Raw genomic sequence first — 13940 nt, 5'->3', positions numbered from 1 at the left:
TTGCTGTTTTCTCAATTTTTCTTGCGAAATTTGTTTTCAATTATGGTAAAAATTAAGCATGTTGCTAAGAAAAAATGCCATAGACATACGAATAGGAACTTGAGAGTGAACCAAAATAAGATGGGGAAAGCTGATGAGGACAAAGCTAGCAGAATTACATAGGCCGATTTGACAGAGCTGAAAGCAACAACTGGGTTCCCTGAATCTGCTGTGCTCGTTGTGCCTGGAAAAGATGATAGGCCACAGTTTTGCAATGATGATAACATTGTATTCTATGAGTACCCCTTTAGACATGGTTTTACCTACCCTTTTTCTCACTTGGCTAGGCAAATTCTTGAAACATTCGACCTGAGTCCTGGGCAACTTATGCCTGCGGTTTGGAATTTGATAGCAATTGTGAATGAGGCCACTGCCGAGTGGGAGACTAGGGTGACTGCTGCTGATTTCGTAAGGTGTTATGAATTGAGAAAGAAAGACCTTGATAGGGTCACTATATACAAGAGAGCCTACAACCCTCCCCCCTTCCTTGGATATGAAACCCAAGACAGGTCATGGAAATCGAGGTTTTTCTTTGTGCTAAAGGATTCTCTAGGGGAATCTGGAAGGTGGATTAGGAGTGGTTGGCACAAAGGTAAACTCTCTATCCTAATTGTGATGGGTTTTGGAGTGAGGTATATTAACTAAGTGTTTTGAATTGGTGTTTTCTTCTCAGATCTGCGTTTGGACATCATCAAACCAGAGGACGGTTCAGAATCTGTTATGAACTCACTGTCAAGGTTCCTCACTCTGTTCCTGAGAAGGTTACTAATACTCACTCTGTTCCTTCTGCTACTACCATTAGTGTTACTATGACATCAGGTAAGATTTATTTCTTTTTTGGCTTTCTTAGTTGTGTAACTCTTTGAGTGGTGTGCTAAGGGTACTTGTTTATTAGTTTTCAATAGGGAAGGCTGGTATTATGTCACGTGAAGAGTCACTTAATCGTGTGAAGAGGAAGAGAGGTAGTGGCTCACTTGGAGGTTCTATTGACACTACTGTCCATCAAGCTGAGGACATCCCTTCTAGGACTAACAGAGAGGCTCCTAAGGCTCATCGTACTAGGTCCACTACTGACCCTTTTGAAGTTGTGGTCATCCCAGATACATATGATGTCAGTCTTCCTCCTGACTTCCTAGCTGAAGAGGGTTCTAATAACGGGATCTGGCCTGATGCTCAGAAACTCTTGTTTCCAGCAGTAGCTAAGCGTTTGGCTAACCTGGGAGGTTCTTTGGCTCTAGCTGACGGGGCCCAACTGGTTCTACAGGTTTGTTCTTTGTTTGGGCTGAATTTTACTTACTTTCTGCTTAGTCTTATGATGACTTAGTATGTTGCGATCGTTGGCAGGGCTTCCAGAACATCCTGTACTCTAAGTATCACTTTGATGGCTTGGAGAGGAAGTTGTACGAATCTGACAAGGCTAGGAAGGAACTGCAGCTTAAAGCAGATGCAGCCCAGAAGAAGGTGGATGATGCTAACTCCCTGCTGGAGAGCAAGCAGAAGCAGTTTGAAGAAGAGATGACAAAGAAAGAGGAAGCTTTGAAGGCTAAGGACCCGCAGCTGAAGGAGAAGGATAAGGAAGTGAGTGATCTGTACAAAAGGGTGGCTAACCTTGAGGATGATCTCAAAGACAGAGAAGCTGAGATCACTTTGAAGATTAAGGCTTATATGGCTAATGGCTTCTTGCTGAAGAAATTTGAAGGTGATGCAGGTACTCAGAAGCCTCGTCAGTTGGTTGATGACTACCTATCTGTTGGCTATATCAAGGATTTGGTATCTGAGGAGGCTGATCCTGGTGAACCTGAAGCTACAAAATCTACTGCTGAGTCTTCTCCAGGTCATCATGTAAGTCTCCTCCCAAGAGGGCTGAAGATGAACTTATGCCTGATGCTTAGTTCCTAGTGTTCCCAGCTTTCTAAGTACTTTTAGCTTTGTTATCAGAATAATCTTTTATTTTCTAGGACTTTTGTTTTACTTCGTTTATGGAAACGAGGGTTTAAACTTTGAATCATCTTTTGCTAAGAACTTTTGAACATTGATTTTCTTTAGATAATTCTATGGTACCTTAGCTTTGCTTTGATTTCTTTGACTTGTGACGATGCTTGGTATTTCCTTTGGTTTTGTGAATCTACGTTGTCTGGCGCTTAGGCTTATCGTTGCTTTGCCCATTGAGGTTGTTCCTGCATCATAGGGGTTAGAGGTGGCCGTTGGCATAGCCAACGGCCCTCCAACGCTTAAGTCAGTACCAGTTGAAGGAACTAATTGAATAAAGATAAGAGTTATGAAATTACTCTTGCTTCTTGTGCTCTCTAAAGGAGTTATGTCTTCGATAAGTGCAATTACTAGATATATCAAGGATCACTATTATGGAGATAATAAGTTCGTTCTTTTGGGGCGTCATCCTCTGTTGCTAGACTATGAGAGATGATCTTTGGACTAGTCAAATAGTCCAAAACCCTTTAGAATGGATCCTATATTGGTCACACACAAGGGTATTGGGTTAAGCAAGTAAGAGGCCCATTAATGGGCCTCATGAGCAATTAACTAATCATGAATTGGATTGGGCTAGCATAGTTAGATTGGAATTAGGTTTTGGGCTTTTGACATGGGCTCTTATTTAGAGATGAGATCTATAAATAAGATCCATGCCTAGGGTTTGTAGCAAGCAGTCATAATTCACACACAGTGAATTTTGACATCAAGGCAACCAATCCCTAAACCCTAATTCTCTCTCTAACTGGCGGCTCTCTCTCCCCTCACGTATGTACGGCCGCCGCCCATAGGTGGTGGTTCGTGGTGGTTATCGTGGTGGTTATTGGTTAGTTTGTCGCTCTTCTCCATAGAAGGTCAATTGAAGGTTTCAATTGCAACTAACTAGCATTAGTGGAGGTCTTAACTTGTGCCCGTGGACCAAGTAGAGGAATCACGCTTGGGGTTCTTTATCTCCCTTTGTTCTTGCACGATCGCACATGGAATCACGCTTCAAAGGTACAATTATTTGTTCTTTATGTGTTATGCATTAGATTCTTGGATTAGGTACTGTATGAATATGATTCATGTTTATTTCCGCTGCGCAGTACCTATAAATCCCTACAGTGGTATCAGTTAGCCTATTGCATTTACGCATATTGCCAATAATTCTTTGATAATCCACAATTTTAATTCAGTTAGGAGGGAGAAATTAATTTAATTATGGTTCGATTATTATATTTAATGTGATTAAACTTTTGGAATAGATTAAATGCGATTTAATTATGCTCAAATAGCCATGAAGAGGACCGAATTAAGCCCTAATATGTTCGAAAATTTCGAGCCCTAGAACCCTAATTTCGAATATTTTTGAAAATCCTAGCCCTAAAATATGATTTTTGTGCTTGATTTTGATCTAATTCGATTTGTTTTATGTTTCATAATTTTAATTGGGTTGATTTATGCATAAAAATGTTTTATGTATGATCATAGATTTAATTTTAAATGTTAGAATTAAATTGGGATTAATTTTATGATGAACCCTAATTTTAAAGTTAAATGTGATTTAATTTTAATCTTATGGACTGATTTAATTTAATTAGGATAAATGTTATTTTAATTAAATTAAAACACAAAAAAAAAAAATTAATAATTTTGGTCGGCAACAGCGGCTGGGTGGCGCAGCCACGGCGGCTGCCGACCAGGTGGTGGTCCAAGGGGGAGGGTTAGGGAGGGCGGCGGTCCATGGTGGCTGTGGGTAGCAGCGTGCAACCGTTGCACGGCTGCTGCCGCCTTGCGCGGCAGTGGCTGCTGCAAAGCAGCCAGCTACCGTGGCTAGCCTTGGCTGGCCACGCACGGTGGCCTGCAGCCCAGCAGAAGCAGCTCCACGCTGCTGCCCTTTGAGGCAGTGGCTGCTGTCACGGCAGCCAGCCACCGTGGCTAGCTTCGGCTAGCCAACCACGGTGGCCGGTGTTGGTGGTTGTGGTATTTTAAAAAAAAAAAAAATTCTGTTTTGAAAAATTATTTCAGGATAATTACGAATTATTTTGAGATAAAATCGGTTTTATTTTGGATAAGTTAAAAAATTTGAAAATATGATCTTTTATTTTAAAAGATAAAATTGGTTTTATTTGGATAAAATCTTTTATTTTAGGATAAAATCAAATATTCAAAAGTTGTTATATTTGATATTATCCATGTTTAAGTTGTTAAATTTGTAATTATCCTTAATTAAAGTGGTTAATTTTGGATAAGATTTGTTAGGATATTCTGAGCATATTCCAAAAGGATAATAATTGATTTAAATAATGTGATTATCCCATAATTATTTTTGGATATAATTGATTTAAAATATTGTGATTGGCTTGTAATTAGGATAGAATTTTCTAACTTTGTTAGGATAATCTTTGAGGATAAATATGATTTTTCTTTTAAGTTTAAAATAAGATTTGATTCTATCTCATGACTAATTTAGACTATATGATATTTTATTGATGATCATGAATAATATATGATATTATCTAATTGCATTAATTAAAATATGAGATATTTTGGTGCCATGTTTCCTTAATTGTGAACATTCGATGTTGTAGTTTAGGAAAGCATGATGAGTGATTTATTATGTGGCAATTTTATAATATATGATGTTGTTTATTGCTATATAATGACTAGTATGGCCCAGTAGATTGCTAAATATGATCTGCGCATCGTGATGTATTTTTGTAATCTTAGTACGGTCTACGAACCGATAAAGTATTTTGTAATTTTATTTTATTTTATTTAAGTAGTAGATAGAATAGAGTAGAATTACAGGTTGCAGTTAATCCAAGAAGCCCATGAAGTGTAGGCCCAAAGGAGCAAGGTGGATGCGATCCATAATGATTCAAGTGGGAGCATTTACTTTATTAGTTTTCTTAGGATTAGGGGCCATGCTATGTCTTATTTATGCATCTAGTATTTTATGCATGTTAGATTTTATTGATGTTTTGTGATGATGCGCTAGAGTTCACTAAATAATCACAACATAATAAATCTAGATCCCAGTAATATTGATGCAGCTTTTCCAATTAAAAACCCGACGAAACCTTCGATCGTTTATGATGGGTCGGCCTCAGCAGAGCGTCATAATATATCTTGGGGAAGTGGGGGTAGATCACGTTCTACACTTTTAATTGGTTATATTCAACAAGGTTACGTAAAGATCAGTTTAGAACCTTGAAGCTAAGGGTAATAATTAAACATGTGATGATTAATTATTCAACCAAGAATTACAAGAGTTGTAATAGTAAAGAGTTTACTCACCTTGAAAATGTAATGGTTGATGGCAGGGCCTCAGTCCGGTTAATTATTGCACAAATAAAGGATCTTGGAATCACTTAATTCAAGTTGGGATCAATTAAATTGAATAGAGTATTTTAAAGTTACCAATTTAATTCGCTTTTGGTACTTTAAATTTATTAAACATAATTGAATTTTGCGTTTACTTATAAGTAACATGTCGTTCTAATTTTATTATTATATATAATCTCCTCGATTGAAAATAAAGTTGAGAAACGTTCTCAAAAGGTTTAAAAGATAATCTATAAACCTATATCCCAATTTTGCTAAGATTGTTCTAAAAGGCAAGTTTTAGAAATTCATGTCACATGTCTAAGGTTGGTTTTATTCAAAATGTTTGAGTAAAATACCAACACATCTTCATTTTGAAAAATCATTCAAGGGATATAATGAGATGGGAGGTACAAATCCTCCAAAAGACAAGTATAGAAATCCAATAAAATCTCTTATCTTCAATATGATTGAATATAAGAAAATGATTGGAAATCTCTATGATCAAAAGTTGATCAAATGACGCTATTCTTCATCCACTTTATATAGAGTTTAATATTTGATTAAACTTAAATATGAAAAATGATTGAATAGACTTAGCAAAATCATGAAAAGTGCTTAAAATAGTTGAGCAAGGTATCATTTTGAACCTAAGAGAAATGTTCTAAGTGGCTCAAAGGGAAAGGTTTATGAATATATGAGGATTGCATTAAGAAGTTATAGGCCAAGAATTGCAAACAAGTTGCTACTTCTCAAACCTAGAACTACTTACATGCTAAAAGTTGTTGTGAACAACAAATGTTTCAAATTAAATGGACCAATTCCAATCGATTAGATACTACCTCATATAGTTGGAAGGTAAAAGAATGGAAATGTTCCAATTTAAGAATTATATTATAGAAATTGATTTAGCATATTGCTACTTCTTGGACATATGATGTCTTGTTTAGATCACTCATTGCACAAATGTGATTGAACTAAAGGAAGAAGTTATAGCTAAAGGAGGAATAAATCTACAAGTTTAGAAGCAAATGTTGCTACTTCACAAGTAGAATCTACAAGTCTGGAAGCAAAAGTTGCAACTTTACAAGTAGAACCAGTATTTCACCACTAATGATTGGCTAGAATTAAATAAATGTTATTGATTCTTGCCATTATCAAAACACCATTCAATGTTAGTAATGACTAAGCACCGAAGATTCAAAAACATGGAATAAATGTTATTCTATGCTTTTTTGAGTCATAATGTGTTTTGAATTGCTAAATAGGTTTAAAGTTCTATATGATAGAAATAGTTAAACCATTTCTATATATATAAGTTGTCTCTAATATGTCAATTAATTCGAATGAAAATGAAAATTGCATGCGAAAGATCCAAAGGGATGGACTTTCAATATCATTGGATTATGAATCCATTGATATATGTAATTATCATTCTAATTTGAAACTTTGACAAAGTCACCATTAAGAAAAAATGATGATGAGAACTCAAGGTCGAATACATATCAATGTAAGAAAACCAAAGGTTTTAAGGCTAGAGACAGACAATGAAACTTCATTTGTGATATGATCACTACTTGTGCTCAGTTGAAGCATAAAAATGAATATTTTGAAAAGTTCAAAATTTTCAGTATGAAGTTCAGTATCAACTTGACAAGATAATGATTACACTACAATATGATTGTAATTGTGAAAATTTAAGTCGAGACATGTATTGGCAACACATTCAAAGTATTGAGATATGATCGTAATAATGAGAATTTAAGCCAAGACATTGATAAACATCCAAGAGTTGTGAAATCGTTTTACAACAAACTCCGAAAGAAAATATGTGAAGTGTTTATGAAGGAAGTTATCAATCTATATGAGATACATTTTGATAATGGATGTAAGTTACCTATCTTCCAACCATTGTTCAAGGGATATACTTTTAAGATAAGCTACAAAACTAAACAAAGATACATAGGTCAAATCAAAATATAGAAAAGGCTTCATATGTGATATGGATAAGAAAAGTTCTTATTAAGTCTTTCTACAAAGCAAGGAATAAAACATGTATTAAACCGTTTGATGCACGTTCGATTCCTATATAGAGCATAGGGTACTACTACACAACCATACTTAGCACAAAATGTTTGTTGCTCAAGTAGGTGTCCTTATGGAAATTGTTCCAAAAGGTCAAGTGGGAGTAGTATAAATCTCAAAAGAGTTTGAGAAAAGCAACAAACAAACGTGGTTCAAACCATGATTGGTTCACCCTATGCTAAAAATGCCTCCCTAAAAGGTAAGTGGGAGCATAAATCTCGAAAAGTTCGAAAGCCTTGAAAGAGTTCAAGAAAAGTGATTTCGAAAATCTCGAAGAAATTTGAGAAGTTATCGAATAAAAGCAACAATGTGAGCATGATTCACCTCATGTTACAAATGACAACGCGTGGTCTCATTAAGTGTAATGGAATTAATAACCATGTGTCGAAGGTAGTACATTCCAAGTGCACATCCTCTATTGTCGTTTCTCATTGAAAACTAAACAAAGTTGTTGTATGAGTTTCAATTGTTGCATAAGAGCCCACAATGATGACTAGCATATGTAAAACTTAGTCAAAGAAATATGATTTCATATTGACTAAAAGTTCTAAAATATTTATTTTGAAACATGATGATTATGCAAGTAATAAGGATGATTTGACAAGTTATAACTCCAAGTGGTTTAAAACCATGAAATCTGAAATAGATTCTAAGTCTGTAAGCAAGCATATGACACTTAAAAAAATTTGCCTAAATTGGGTGAAACCCATTGTAAGCAAAACAGACAAGAAAGAAAAATGTTTTCTAACTAAAGCAAAGACTTGTTTAAGGGATTCAACAAATTCTTAGTATGACTATGACTATGATGAAACCTTTACATTAGTCATGTTGCAAAGATCTATTAAAGATACTTTAGTGATTTCTACCTTATGAAATTTGGTAGATAGATTTCAAAACGTTTTCTTGAAATTGTTCGTGAAATAAGATTTGTATATGATACAATCAAAAGTTTGAAGATCCAATAATACTAAGGATGCATAAAAGATCCATAATGGATTGAAGTTAGCATCTGAGAGTTATGTTCCTAATTTTGTGAGTAAATCAAATCGTTTGATATTCTCGTAAAATGAAGAAAAGGTCTTGTATGTACAAGATGTTTAGTGGGAGACTATGAAGTCTTCTTGGTCTAGTACAAAGAGCAATTATTGAAGGATCAAGTGATGGCTATTGCATTTTGTATGAAAACCTTGAAGAAGAAGATGAGTACATTTGGGATTCAAGATCTATATAGATAGGTCTCGAAGGATGTTTGAGTTTTGGTTAAGAAGCTTATATTGATAAGATTCTTATTAGGTTCAACATTATATTGAAAAGAGTTTCAATCCCATGTGACATAGCATGTTGCTTAATGATTCAATACCTTGAGAAAGGTTGATGAAATTAAGACTTTGAGTGATGATCCTTATGCAATTCGCAAAGGATGCATCATGCATGCCATGGACTATCCTCGTCTATTTGATTCACGTGTTTTATAAACAAGTGATAATAGATTTCAATTGAAATCCAATGTAACGTTGGAATACAAATTAGAAATTCCTAAGTTCATTCCTTGGGAAAGGGCGAAGGAAAATTCTTAGTGTATGGAGATGAAAATGATTATAAAATTTAGAAATTGCAAAATTCATGTTTATGAGAATGTCTCATGAACTCTATTTTCTAAAACCCTTCCATGACCAAGGTATGAGAGTCATACTAAGGTTTTTGGATTGAAGTAAGTTATGTAATTTTAGTTGTGTATGTTTTGAGAAAGCATATTACAAAGTAAATACATTAGCTTGCAGAATTATGTTTATCAATTGAAACAAAGTTTCAATCTTATTTAATCGTGGTTACAAGATTAAATAAAATGTCCAAAATAATTATGAATTGATGGGCTCACTAGGTTGATGAACTTTTGAATGAAACCCCACATGTGAACTAAATTCATATATTATTTAAGTTCCTAGTTCGGAATCATTAAAATGGACATAAATGATTTCCAATAATGGACTAGCATGTTAAGATTGATTGGATAGCGCAGTTTCATGGGCTATAGGAGCGTAGTGATGCTCGGTCAATCACATGGATATGCATGAATGATGCATGATCGAACTATAGACCTACGTTGAAGTTCAAGTATAGAGCTTCCGGATATATTAGTGGATTCCTTTGACATGAGTGGAACATTGATCTCATTTAATGGATGTTATAGCTGTGGTACGTTTAAACGTCTGCCCGTAACTGGAGATTATAAAGGGTGTTTCCCGGTTATTTCAGAAGTTGAGTGGGAGCTTTGGTTGCCACAAGATTGGATAGAGTCTACCTATTTAATTAGGAATGTGTCTTGGCCCCTTGAGGATGGAGAATTCAGAAAATGCATGGCCGTGCTCAAATGGATTACGTAGTAATCATTTGTTTTGCAATTCTAACTCCGATTTCAAGAAAAGATTTGTAGATTAATATGATCACGACATAAGATGCAATCATATTATCAAATTGACACACATTGACTTAAGGAATTTGAATATTGCGCACTTGTCTCAGACAAGTGGGAGATTGAAGGAGTTATGTCTTCGATAAGTGCAATTACTAGATATATCAAGGATCACTATTATGGAGATAATAAGTTCGTTCTTTTGGGGCGTCATCCTCTGTTGCTAGACTATGAGAGATGATCTTTGGACTAGTCAAATAGTCCAAAGCCCTTTAGAATGGATCCTATATTGGTCACACACAAGGGTATTGGGTTAAGCAAGTAAGAGGCCCATTAATGGGCCTCATGAGCAATTAACTAATCATGAATTGGATTGGGCTAGCATAGTTAGATTGGAATTAGGTTTTGGGCTTTTGACATGGGCTCTTATTTAGAGATGAGATCTATAAATAAGATCCATGCCTAGGGTTTGTAGCAAGCAGTCATAATTCACACACAGTGAATTTTGACATCAAGGCAACCAATCCCTAAACCCTAATTCTCTCTCTAACTGGCGGCTCTCTCTCCCCTCACGTATGTACGGCCGCCGCCCATAGGTGGTGGTTCGTGGTGGTTATCGTGGTGGTTATTGGTTAGTTTGTCGCTCTTCTCCATAGAAGGTCAATTGAAGGTTTCAATTGCAACTAACTAGCATTAGTGGAGGTCTTAACTTGTGCCCGTGGACCAAGTAGAGGAATCACGCTTGGGGTTCTTTATCTCCCTTTGTTCTTGCACGATCGCACATGGAATCACGCTTCAAAGGTACAATTATTTGTTCTTTATGTGTTATGCATTAGATCCTTGGATTAGGTACTGTATGAATATGATTCATGTTTATTTCCGCTGCGTAGTACCTATAAATCCCTACACTCTCCTGCTGCTTTCCAGGTTCCTTTTGGGTACCTGCTCGTGTTGTCTTGTTCTCTGCATGTCAACAGGTTAGAGCTGATCGTTGGTGTTGCCACCAACGGCCCTCCGATGCTTAAGTTAGTACTGAACGTTTTGGAGCTAGGAAAAAGAATATGTACAAACGCCTTTTTTTTTTTTTTTTTTTTTTTTTTGCAAATGAAAATTCTAGAAGTGATAGAGTTTTAGGTGTGCTGCGTTCCAGCTTTTGGGTACCAGCTTACCGTTTGTGGTAGCTAACCTGTAGGCCCCTTTGCCGATGACTTCTATGATTTGGTATGGGCCTTCCCAGGTTGCCCCCAGCTTACCTGCGTTGAGCTCTTGGGTATTTTGGAAGACTTTCCTCAAGACCCAATCTCCTACCTTGAACATCTTTGCTCTAACATTCTTGTTGAAGCTCCTAGCTACCATCTGTTCGTAGGTAGCCATCCTTATGTATGCTAGGACTCTTCGTTCTTCTACGGTATCTAGGTCATGTGACAGCTCCTCATTGTTGCGCTCTGGTGTCATCAAGCCGTATCTAGCTGTTGGTGTAGTGATTTCTGTGGGTAGCACGGCTTCACATCCGTAGACTAACGAGAAAGGTGTCTGGCCCGTTGCGGTTCTGTTGGCCCAAAGGATTCTTGGTAACTCTTCTGCCCACTTACCCTTCTTATCTTTCAGCTTCTTTTTCAAGGATCCAATGATGACCTTGTTGCTAGATTGAGCTTGCCCGTTTGCTTGAGGGTACCTGGGCGTCGAAGTGACCAACATAATATTCCATTTGTCGCAGAAATTTCTGGTTGGGGCGCTTATGAACTGGGACCCGTTGTCACATACTATTTCATATGGAACTCCAAACCTGCAGATTATGTTAGTCTAGATAAAATTGATAACTTCTTTGTCTCTGACTTGCTGGAACGCATCTGCTTCAATCCACTTAGAAAAATAATATGTTAGAGCTAACATGTAGACCTTTTGGCCTGGTGCAACAGGTAGTTTACCTACTATATCCATACCCCACCTCATGAACGACCAAGGTGTCAGAGTGGGATGTAAAGGCATAGAGGGTTTGTGAGTGATACCTGAATGTCGCTGACAGCTATCGCATTTGCGTACATACCTATGAGCATCTTCTTGTAGGCTTGGCCAATAGTATCCATATGCTAGTATCCCGTTGGATAGAGTTCGTCCAGCTGAATGAGCTCCGCATTCCCCATCGTGGAAATCTTTCAAGATCTGCTCATAGCCATCTTCCTTTATACAGCGTTGGAGGATATCTCTGGTGGATTTCTTGAATAGGACACCTTGTATAACCGTGTATCTGCTAGCTTTAAACCTTAGTGCCCTTGCTTTTGCTTTGTTTTCAGGTTGTATGTCGCGCTCCAGATGGTCAAGTATGGGTTGCATCCAACTGGTTGGGTTGGTAACAGGTGCAACAAAGTTGGGTTCCTCTGGTTCAACCTTAATGGTTTGGCTTTGGGCAGGAACTGATGTTTCCAAGTTGTCTGGATCTGGTTTTAAAGGTTCTTGGATGCTAGGTTTAGGTGGTGGGCTGGCTGTATCCACGGCAGGAGCTAGCAAATGGATAAGAGGGATGGATGAGAATTTGGATTTTCCTAAGGCTGATCCCAAGTTGGCTAGGGCATCTGCTTGCGTGTTTCTAACCCTAGGTATTTGCTTTATGGTGAAAGTTGGGAACTTGGTTGCTAAGGATTTAGCGAAATCTAGGTACAAAACCATTTTGGAGTCTTTGGCTGTGAATTCACCATTCATCTGGCTTGCTACTAGGAGGGAGTCGCAGAACACTTGTAGATTGGTGACACCTAGGTCCTTCGCAAGATTCATACCTGCAATCAAAGCCTCATACTCTGCTTCATTGTTAGTAGCTTTAAAATTACAGCAAATAGCTTGTACCATCATGTCCCCCTGTGGCGACTTCAGCACTACGCCAAGACCTGCACCTCGAAAGTTAGAAGAGCCGTCAACATAAAGTGTCCAGGTACCTGGGTTTACGATTTGGTTAATTTGCTCAGATTCTAAGGCTGCCTGCTGTTCAAGGTCGGGGCTGAAGTCAGCCACAAAGTCGGCTAGTGCTTGTGATTTTATGGCTGTTCTTGGTTCATATGTGATGCCAAATCCACTAAGCTCGATTGCCCATTTGCTCATTCGACCTGTTAACTCTGGTCTGCGCAAAACAGCCTTCACAGGGTAGTTAGTTTTCACCACTATGGGGTGAGTTTCAAAATAGTGGCGAAGTTTCTTGCTAGCTACAATCAGTGTTAATACCAGCTTTTTAAGAGAGGAGTATCTGGTTTCAGCACTGAGGAGAGTTTTACTAACATAATAAACAGGTAACTGCTGACTTTCAGCTTCCCTTGCTAGGACAGCGCTGACAGCTTGGGTGCTGACTGCAAGGTAAAGCTGCAAAGACTCTCCATCAGCAGGTTTAGACACCAATAGTGGCGTCATTAAATAGTGTTTGAGGTCCTGTAGGGCCTTCTCGTGATCATCAGACCAAGTAAAACCTTTATTTTTCTTAAGGACATTATAAAATAAATGACATTTATCTGATGATCTCGAGATAAACCTATTTAATGCAGTTACTCTATCTGTTAATTTTTGTACCTCTTTCAGGTTTCTTGGTGATTGAATATCAATTACAGCGCGTACCTGGTCTGGGCTAGCTTCGATTCCTCGCTGAGTGACTATATAGCCCAGGAACTTACCTGCAGCTACTCCGAACGAGCATTTGGATGGGTTCAGCTTCATCTGGTACTTCCGGAGGATGCTGAAGGCTTCTTCTAGATGACTCACATGATCAGCTGCTTGCTTGGACTTGACTAGCATGTCGTCGATGTAGACTTCCATAGTGTCCCCCAGCTGGTCTTTGAACATTCTGTTAACTAGCCGCTGATAGGTTGAACCTGCATTCTTTAGACCGAAAGAAATTACTTTGTAGCAGTATATTCCTTTATCTGTCATGAAAGCCGTCTTTTCTTGGTCCTCCGGGTGCATCAATATCTGGTTGTAGCCGGAATATGCGTCCATGAACGTGAGGAGTTCGTGGCCAGCTGTAGCGTCTACCATTGAATCTATATGGGGGAGAGGAAACGGGTCTTTCGGGCATGCTTTGTTTAAATCTGTGAAGTCGATGCAGACCCTCCAGGTTCCGTTCTTCTTG

Source organism: Chenopodium album, chromosome 27, assembly GCF_948465745.1.
Source record: "Chenopodium album chromosome 27, dcCheAlbu1.1, whole genome shotgun sequence".
Taxonomy (NCBI): Eukaryota; Viridiplantae; Streptophyta; class Magnoliopsida; order Caryophyllales; family Amaranthaceae; genus Chenopodium; species Chenopodium album.
Note: the sequence above shows the minus strand (reverse complement) of the source record.